General features: G+C 38.9%; 1 long non-coding RNA gene across 7 annotated transcripts in view; it reads left to right on the plus strand.

Annotated features, from left to right (window-relative positions):
- The window catches only part of LOC109309216, a 30193-nt gene extending 23725 nt beyond the window's left edge, over positions 1–6468 (plus strand). For 5 of the 7 annotated variants that reach the window (XR_002100835.1, XR_002100836.1, XR_002100837.1 and 2 more), the window contains 3 exons: positions 3582–3619; positions 5977–6040; positions 6443–6468. This is a non-coding gene — a long non-coding RNA (uncharacterized LOC109309216). Of the gene's footprint in view, positions 36–581; positions 1439–3581; positions 3620–5976; positions 6041–6442 lie in introns of those variants that run through there. The other 2 variants (XR_002100839.1, XR_002100841.1) reach the window with 2 other exon arrangements.
- The last annotated feature ends 2833 nt before the right edge of the window (positions 6469–9301 follow it).

A 9301-nucleotide genomic window follows, 5' to 3' on the forward strand; every position in this document is an offset into this window, starting at 1 on the left:
CGGCCTCCCGGCCGCGGCCCCGGCTCCTGCCCAGCGTGAGTGCGGCTCCTCCACCCGCTCCCTCGGCTGCCTCTTCCCTCAGCCGCGTCGCCTCCTCACGCTGTTTGCCCGCAGCAGTTCCTCTTTCGTTTCGTTTCCTTTCATTCTCCCATTCAGATCATTTTTATTTCCCCCTTCGTGACAGGAAAGCCCCCCTCTGCGTGCTCCTCTTCTCAGGTCCATCAGACAACCCCACGGCAAGCAGCAACCAAAAGAAACGGACGCGAAGCGAGGCTCAATGCTTTTTAAAGAGCGGAGAAGTGTTTACATTGAAAAAAACACAAAATAACGTCATCTTAATTCTGGAAGAAGAGCAGCGGTGGGAAGGCTTGGCGGCTTGTTTTCAGGCATAGCCATTCTTCGGGGAAAGCACCGAGGTTGTACCGACGGCAGAATCCAGGAGTCGGCGTTATCGTGATGGGCTTCAGCTTCTTGTTGGTCAAAACAGCTCGAATCATAGATTCATAGATGTTAGGGTCGGAAGGGACCTCACCAGAGCATTGAACCGACCCCTTGCCTAGGCAGGAAAGAGTGCAGGGGGTCAAATGACCCCCACCAGATGCCTAGCCAGCCTTCTCTTGAAGACCCCCAAAGTAGGGGAGAATCAGTAATGCAAAACCCGATTCTCTTGGGTTGATTGGGGGCCATGTTGCGCCTTCACCGCTGTGCTCATAAACACGAGAGAAAAGAAAGACAATGAGCACTGGAGAAGTTGATCCTGCGTTAATGATAGCTTTCGTGCATGGCCCTCGGGTTGCTAGCTAGCAATCAGAATCAGGCCAAAGAATTAAGCATCTAGCTGTGACCTTGGTTATTATGTTGAGGATAGGTAATAAATTTATCCTCGCATTCACCAATTCATCCACATCCTGTCTCTCTTTTTTAACTTACAGAAAAAGAGCCGGTGCGCAAGGGACTTGATACTTCCATTCAGCCTAATGCTTAACTTAGCATGTGCTTACATGTAACCTCTGCTCGCAGTAGCACTGAAGCACGGCAACCTTTTTTCTACTTGTTTGCTGGGCGCTGACTTGTGAGATGAGGCCAAAGAGCAGATTTTCTTGCTTGAAGACTGAATGGACGAGGCAGATCTACAGCTTTCTCTGTCTCTTTTCTGTACCTTTCTACTATAAGTAATTGTTAAAAACCTTTAGTCATTCTCCTGATGCATTTTGCAAAACATGTGAATGGTTATGCCTCCCCCTGTTTTCAAGTGTCAGAGTTTTAGTCTCTACAAATTCCTACTTGAATGGAAGTGTTAAAGCAGCATTCAAATCCGAAGGGAGCGCAGGGTACGCAAAACCATATTTTACTTGAAACCTTCCCTGGCTTACAAGGACTATCTGAAAGCATCAGTCAAAATGTCAGAAGTGGTTGGGTTGATGCAGCCATGAAAAAGGTAATGTCATGATATTTGATAGAAAACCAAGTCTTAAGGAACTTTTGGGAAGAAGCAGATACCCCTTGCAAATGCCTGAGAAGCTTACAATACTTTCATTCAGTTGCAACCAAATCTGAAGGTGGTATTTACAGCTGCAGTCCACTGGTAGGGGAGATGGGGAATTCCTTTGTTCTGAGAAAACAATGCATGTGATGTGTGGCTCCTTCGTTCATGGCTGACAACATTTCTCCTCTGTCAGCATCTTTTGTAGCATGTTAACTGCCATCTCGATGGAGGGAGAGACTTCCTGGTAAGGGTATGGACAAGAGGATAGTGTCAAGGCCCGTCTGATGGGTCTTCTGCTCCAGCATGATTTGCTATTCTGTGAAGGTTTGGAAGAAATTTTAAAGAAGACAGCTGAGTACAAATCAATATTTTCTTGACAGCGCAGGTCTCTTCCTCTCTTTCCAATTTACATCTGTCCTCCAGAGATGACAAATCACAGTGTAGTCACCAGAGAGGCTTTCCATCTTTTAAATTACAGTATCTTTTTTTGTAATTCCACAGACAAAAAATGATTTAATCAGTCCACTTCCTCCATTACAGACTTCTGTTTGAGGTCCTTTAGATTTACAAATCTCCTTTCTGCTTGCCAGGAGATACTTTTTTTTCTTCCTTCTGAGAATTTTGTCTCACTTTGGGTCCTTAAGTTGTTCAACAGACCTACGGAATTTAATTTTCTCTCTACTTTGATGCTCCTAGACCTTAAAGCTGTTTGGAAAAACAGCTCTTGTTGGAGAATTGATTGGATGAAAAAATGTTTTCAGGCATCAAGTACCAGATATGTATTGTTTGGTGGACTACATGTCATCTATAGATAGAATGGCTTATTGTGTGTAGACTTTTGTCTGAGAGATTTATAGAACCTCATTAGAATCTCATGGAAACAAAATAAACAAGATTTGTTGAGAATTATCCTGGTCTAGGTGGCATCGGTCAAATGGGAATGAAACCATAAGTTCCACATGAACAGCAGAAACAATGAAAGTTTCACAGTCGACAATTCTTGGTGATTTACATCTGTCAGTAACCTAGCAATGCAAGGAAGCTGAAGTCATTGGTGGCAAGAGTCATTTTCTGTGGCGTGTCACTTAGCATTGAGTTTTTCATATTAGTAAAAAAATAACTAGAAAGCAAGTTCCTTTCACTGGCAGAAAGGAGTCTTTCAGTGGGCGGCTTAACAATCCACATCAGTGATAATTCAACAAATTCCCAGTATTTCACATAACCACCTCAAGAGGAGTTTTGATATATTCATCCATGCCTGGGATGTCCACCTCTTGCAAAATATGGCTTGCCATGTTGAGATGTCCATTGAACACTATGAACAGTAGAAAAAGACTAGAAGTTATTTATGACATTCCCCAAACAATGCAGCCAACTTCATAGAATGAAGGGTTTTTTTTTTAAATATAATATCAAATGGTTAGGTGCGTAAGTTGGATGGTACTGGTTTAGATTTTGCCTTTTATTTTTATTCTTTCTTCTTCCTTGTTTTGTATTAGGGGAATTTCTGTAGTTGAAAGAAATGACATTTCATGGGGATATTGGCCAATCCCTTTGGTTTCCTATCTTCAGTTGTTCGCAAGAAAACTCAATCCATGAACTGAAGGCAACTGCAGCCTAACTCAGAGAATTAGTAAACTTCTGTTTTTCAGGCAGAAGCTAAAGGCCAGATTTCAGCTTCTGCTTAGGTTAGATTTTCAGAAGAGCTCAGCAACCAACGTCTCTGGTTGTTCATTTTAAATAAGTGCCAACATGCAAGCTGAGCTGTTACAAAAATCTGGGCGCTTTATTTGGGTACATGGTTCAGAGAGTAGGTACTTAGTTTTGAGAAACTGACCCTAAACTTCGTATGCAAAATCAGTTGAAAAAAAGAAAAGATGTCTTAATTTTTGTTCTTTTGTATTTTATTGCTTTTCTTTACCTCAGTTGTGGAATATGAAGTGAACAATTTTAAGTATATCCCGAAGGGCTGACTTAGTACAAAGTACAGCAAGTTGCAGCCTGTACATCAGCAGTGCTGTTGTATAATGAACATGTAATGTTCATGTTATGCTAAATGACTCATTTTAATTATAAACATCTCTCTTCCTTTTAGAATTGAAGCATACTTTTGAGAATGTTAAACACATACAGGTAACCTAAGTTTTAGGATTTTGAAAATAAATTTATTTCTGCTTGTGCTCCCAATACTTAAGGTACTTTCCAGATAGGAAAGAGGGATTTATAACTAGGAACATTTTGGCATACTTCGGTTTTATCAAATATTTCTTATTTTATGTTCTCTGGCATTATAGACAATTTTTTCCAGGTTACTTGTTTATTTTTAGTGTTTCTGTGATAGTTCTGATTCTACTGCAGTTAAAGTTAACAAGGGATTTTTTTTTCTGTAGACTTCTATGGGTGTAAGATCAAGTCCTACACTGAGAAAGATAAAGGGAAAGTCTAATTAGATTTCAGTTATGGAAAGATTTAATTTTTTTGCAAAATAAGGACCTTAGTCAACATGTTTATTCATACTGCTAAAGAAGTTGAATGTGTTCACTATTAAGTGAAGCCTTTTAAGGTATCCTAAATGTGGCCTCATTTGTATTTTTTTCCTTTCCATGTTTAAAGAACGTGCCTTGTGGAGAAATCATTTTCCAATTTTTCTCTCTTTTTTCATTAAAAAGGACAGCAGCAATATTTATTTTCTCTGTCATCTCAGTCCTTTGCAGGCTTGACTTAAGCTTAAATTGTGAACTGTAAGAATAATAAAGATTAAAGTAGTATGGCTACAGGTCATACAACATATGAAAGAAAGAATTGTCTCCAAATAGAATATTTTTGAGTTCCTCCCCGCAACCTCCCAAATAATTTTGGATGTGCTATAAGCTTAATGCCAATGCACTGTTTTTGTTAGCTGTTAAGACCCTTGATTATTCCAGCACATTTAGGGAAATTTCAGGCAAGGAATTTTGCTGCAACTGAAATAAATATTAAAAGTTTCAAAGTACATGAAATACATTTTAAAAATGTTTCAAACAACTTCTATATTTGCATCTTTAATTGCATTTCCATGTGCATTTATTAATACCTACATTTTTATGTGGAAAAATTCAAGTATATATTTACATTTCTGCACATGCAAAAACCTGAATGTTGGAAGTGCACAAGTAAGTGTAGAGGCCATATAAGAAGCGTGGCCCTAATTTATCTTTAAAATATCCTTTTTATCATTTGATTAGATATTCCTAGAAAATAAAATAGGATTAAGACATGAATTTTTAATTCAGGATATTTGAAAATTTATAAAACTTTGGTGATAGCTAAAACTTGTATCAGTTTATCAGTGCACATGGAACAGTGGAGCGGTCACCTCCGCTATTTACAGTAACTTGTACAATTGTAAATTAGCTTCCCTTTTATCCTCACCATATAAAGCGGATACAGGTCCATCCCAGATCAGAGATTATTTAAATGGCAGTTTAACTTTGAAAAAGTAAGCTGTAGGCATCTCAAGATAGACACTCAAAAGCTTTTGACAATGTCTGTGTGTCTCTTTCCCATCTGTACATTTGAATAATGCCTCCTTGTTTAAGACGGGTGTTGTGAAGATAAATTAATGTTTGTGCAGATCTTGGATGCTTCACCGAGGTATACTATTGAAAAGCTCATGTAAGAACATGAGCAATTCTTTTTTCATTGTCAGGTTTGGATGTTGTGCATGGGGCTGCACATTAGGTCATGAAAAAATGCTTATTTACTCCTTGATCCTGAACCACTAAAGTCAATAGGAATTTCACATAATAGATTTTAATAGGAACAGAATCGAGCACAATAAGTATCCTCCCATACAGCACTGAATCAGGCAAAAAATAATAGCTGATCATGTCTTTAAAATTAATTAATAATGCATGCATACAGATGTTAACAGATCTGAGTTACATAGGTCATTTTAATTCTACTGTGCCTTAACTTCTGAATGACTTGAAAAATTCATGTTCTTTTTTATACGTAATGCTTATAGACCCATACTGCTGAAATGCACGCACACACTCTTACGTAAATGAGGGAGGACTTTGTTACAGATATTTGCAGTCAAAGCAAAATGCAGTTTTCAGTTCATTTGATTTATTTATTAAATTTCTATGCTGTCCTTTCCAGCAAAGGCTCAGGGAAGCTTTACTACAAGAGGTACAAACCATTTATATTTTAGTAGTTCAGAAGATGTTCCCAACTGTCAGCCACCGCAGCGAAACCATCACCATGGGATTTGCAGTTTTACCATTTCAATTATCTGTGTCATTGCTAAAGGCCTGGAACTTACGTGGTGGGAGTAAAAAGGAAGTTAAGTCACAATTGTGTGAGGTATTGTGGAAAATGGAGATTCCAGATTCACTGTTCCGTGTGCTAGGTTACACATACAGTGGACTAATATGACAAGAAATATTGCTAGAATGAAGTGAAAGTCCGATCGCGATTAAAGTTATAATTAGTTTTGTGCTTAACAGATCAGTGTGCATCCCACCTCATCTGTCCATGTTTCGGCTTCAGATGACAACGTTACACTCTATGGTAAGAGCTCTTAATTCTTTCACAACAGTCTTTACAGATTCCCACTATAAAATCATATCATTTAGCCATATGGTGATTGACCAGACCTGTTTCAAAGCAGTTAGCTCTTGGAAAAATTGTGCCCTCCCCTGTATTTCTTCATTTACAGACTGAAAGCATAAACCCCTCCAACATACAAACTTAGGGGAAAGAAGCTCAATGAGAATTCCTTCCATCACTAATTCGTGGAGGCAGGGTTATGTTCAAAATGTCCAGAAAACCATGGATTATTTTTAAATGAGTAATAAGACAAAAGTACAGTTTTCTCTGCTGTTTTCTATTAATTATGCATGTGTATACAGGGCAGTTGTACGCCCGTGATTTGCACAGCACACTTTATAATTGCTCATTAATGTTTTACAGAATCCCATACAACTCCTGGGATAGAAGCAAAGAAAGAGGAGAAAACCCTGAAGAACCTTGTTAACATCCTGCAGAATATAGCCCAGCATGTTCCTACAGAGGGCCCAGCACCTGAGGAAATTACATCCTCATTCATTGACCCCAATTTTAATAAAACTCTTGATGCTGTCTGGTTAAGTGTGCCCCAGAAACATGTTACGAGACAAAAGATGCCTGCAGTTACACAAAAATTGACTACAACTACGCCGTTTTGGACAATCCGAACCGACCCAGATGTTTCTATTGTTTTACACGCTAATAAGTCATCCAACAACAGTAGTCCAACAACACCGCTGAAAAGAGTAGTAATTTCCCTTCAAACTGTTGCTGCAAAAACCAAAAGCAAGACTTTTGATCAGTTAACAAATGGATCCCTGGAAAATCTAGTTCAGTCTTTAAAAAGGGTACATGAACTCCAAAAAATGCAAAACATCACAAAAACAGTAGAAAGCTGGAAAGAAGTTAGTAGAAAGAAGAAAAGGCCACATATACATAAAAAGGTAAAACATGAACATATAGGTAAGGCAATCTTGGAAATGATTGAAAAGCTAACAAAAGAGATACAGAACGCACCAGACTATGTTAAACAAAATCCACATATCAATCAGTATGTTGAATCGGCTGGAGATGATGTGAAAAAAGTTCTGCTGTTAGAAAAAGAAGCAGAGAATTCACTAGAGCAGCTGTATCATCTTGAACCTTCACCTTCACCTCCAACAGCAGTGGTAAAACCAGACACAGAAAAGCTCAGGAAGTTGATTAACCTGCTGTACGATATTGGCCCTCACATAACGACATACCTTGATAGTTCAACTGAGAAACTGATCCCAGAGGATATTAATGAAAAAGCTGTCGCTGTGCTTAAGGCCTTCAAGCATGTTTTTTGTCAAAGTCAAGCAAAACAAAAAAGAATTTTAAAGAAGTTGTTAGAAGATGATATAAAACTTTTACACCTTGTTCTTAATAACTGAATAGACTGTATTAACAAAAAAAGTTATTTATTGATAACTGTAATAGCTTCATTGCTTTCACATCTATTTTAAAAACCTGTTTTCTCATTTGTCATCTAAACCTGACGCCTGTTGTAACCGTCTTCATCTCAGTCATTAAACTTTAACCTTTTTAAAATTGTTTGTTTTTCAGTAATATGACATTGACTCTTGGTTTTCTTAATCTATTGGTAAATTTGTGTTCACACGTGAACAATTTAACTTTGTTAGCCAAAACCTTTTATTTCCTTGTGTATGAGTGATTCGGCATTGCTGCTGTAATAAAAATAGTCTACAGTGTAAGTGTTAATTGTGTTTTATATTTTTGTTTGTTTTCTAATGTTAAATAACTGCATAGATCAGGACTCTTGGGATGTTGGTTGCAGTGCAAGGGGTGTAGAGAGAGTTGTTCTGGTAAATCTGGCTACTAAATAAATGCCAAAGCACAGCCCTTGACGGTAGGCAAGGCTGTTCCTGCAGCAGAACAGCTGCAGTTCAGATGCATCAGGATCGAAGAGGTAGTGCAAAGCTGCTGCGGTGGACCTTTCATACCCCCATCAAGGGATTCCTGTATGTGCCTGTCTCCGTGGCTTGAAGGAAGGTGTCGTGGAATGCAGCTGTGGCCTGCCACCACGTGGTTCCACCGACAAAATGCAGGCGCAGCCCCTCTACCCAGGGAAAGCTGTTGGAGCTGTGCAGACTTGCTGTCGGCTGGAGGAGGGACAGATTTTCCCTTTCGCCAATGCCTAAGGAAGGCCACAATTCAGTGTTTACACCCAGGATTTGAGACCAGCTGATTTTTTTCCTACCAGGGGATCCCTTGTCTTTCTTTGTGACATGATGGTCCCCCACCCACCCACCTTGTGACTTCAACTTTTTAGCCTTGTTAAGACTTTTATTTTGCAAAAGTGAGTCCCACCCAAATGCTAGGTTTCATGCACCTGCTCATTTGCTTCTTTGCTGCACCATGTACCTCTTGTAATCGCTGAAGAGGAGATGGTCCACAGCATCTGTGTGTTTAGGATGGGACAGAGCCACATGTATCTGTAATTAGAGAGATTTATCTCCTGAATTACACTGCACAGTTTGCTGTTCACAGAACTAGTTTTGCTCAGTGAGTCCCAAAAGCTCTGAACTTGGAGATGCTCTTCCCACTAGAGGATATGAAGCCAAACATTGTGAAGTGGTCATAAAGTCTTAGACTCTGGTCAGTTCTCCAGTCTATTGATGAGGAACTTGCTCTCCTGATTGATATGAGAGTTATTCTCAATTTGAAGTTTATTTTTTGTTGCCAGTGCCCTGCCATGTGTCATTCTATAATGTTTCTATTTTCTTAAGGCTTCTTCTAAAATGGATTAAAGGACTTGCAGCAAATAATGTTCTTCCTCCTTTTCTGTATGTTCCTTATCTGCATGTGTTAAAAGCACTTTGAAAATAGAAACTTCAGACTTTTTCTTGGCATAATGACTGGATTTTCATATCTGTTTGATCTTGCCTGTTTGTTCAGTATCTCTGACAAGGAGTTTCTCACAATTTTTTCTGTGAAATGCCCCCCCGTGTATACAGGCGACTGCAATATACTCGTTGTTAGTCTTTTAGTATCAGGCATTCAAACTATTCAATGTTTAAAAATATTTGAATAGAAGTGTGATTTGGGACAGCAAAAGACATCACGGAAGACAGCAGACTTTATACGTCGTGACCATTGTCTGACAGGGCTTTGCAAATGTTGACAATCTTAGTAAAGAAGATGAAAAATAAAGCCAGTAGGGTCAACATTGAATTGTCACGGGAAAGTTCAGAACTAGATTAAGTAAGGAATCTGAAATCT

Source organism: Crocodylus porosus, unplaced genomic scaffold (assembly GCF_001723895.1).
Source record: "Crocodylus porosus isolate Cpor-Errol unplaced genomic scaffold, CroPor_comp1, whole genome shotgun sequence".
Classification (NCBI taxonomy): domain Eukaryota; kingdom Metazoa; phylum Chordata; order Crocodylia; family Crocodylidae; genus Crocodylus; species Crocodylus porosus.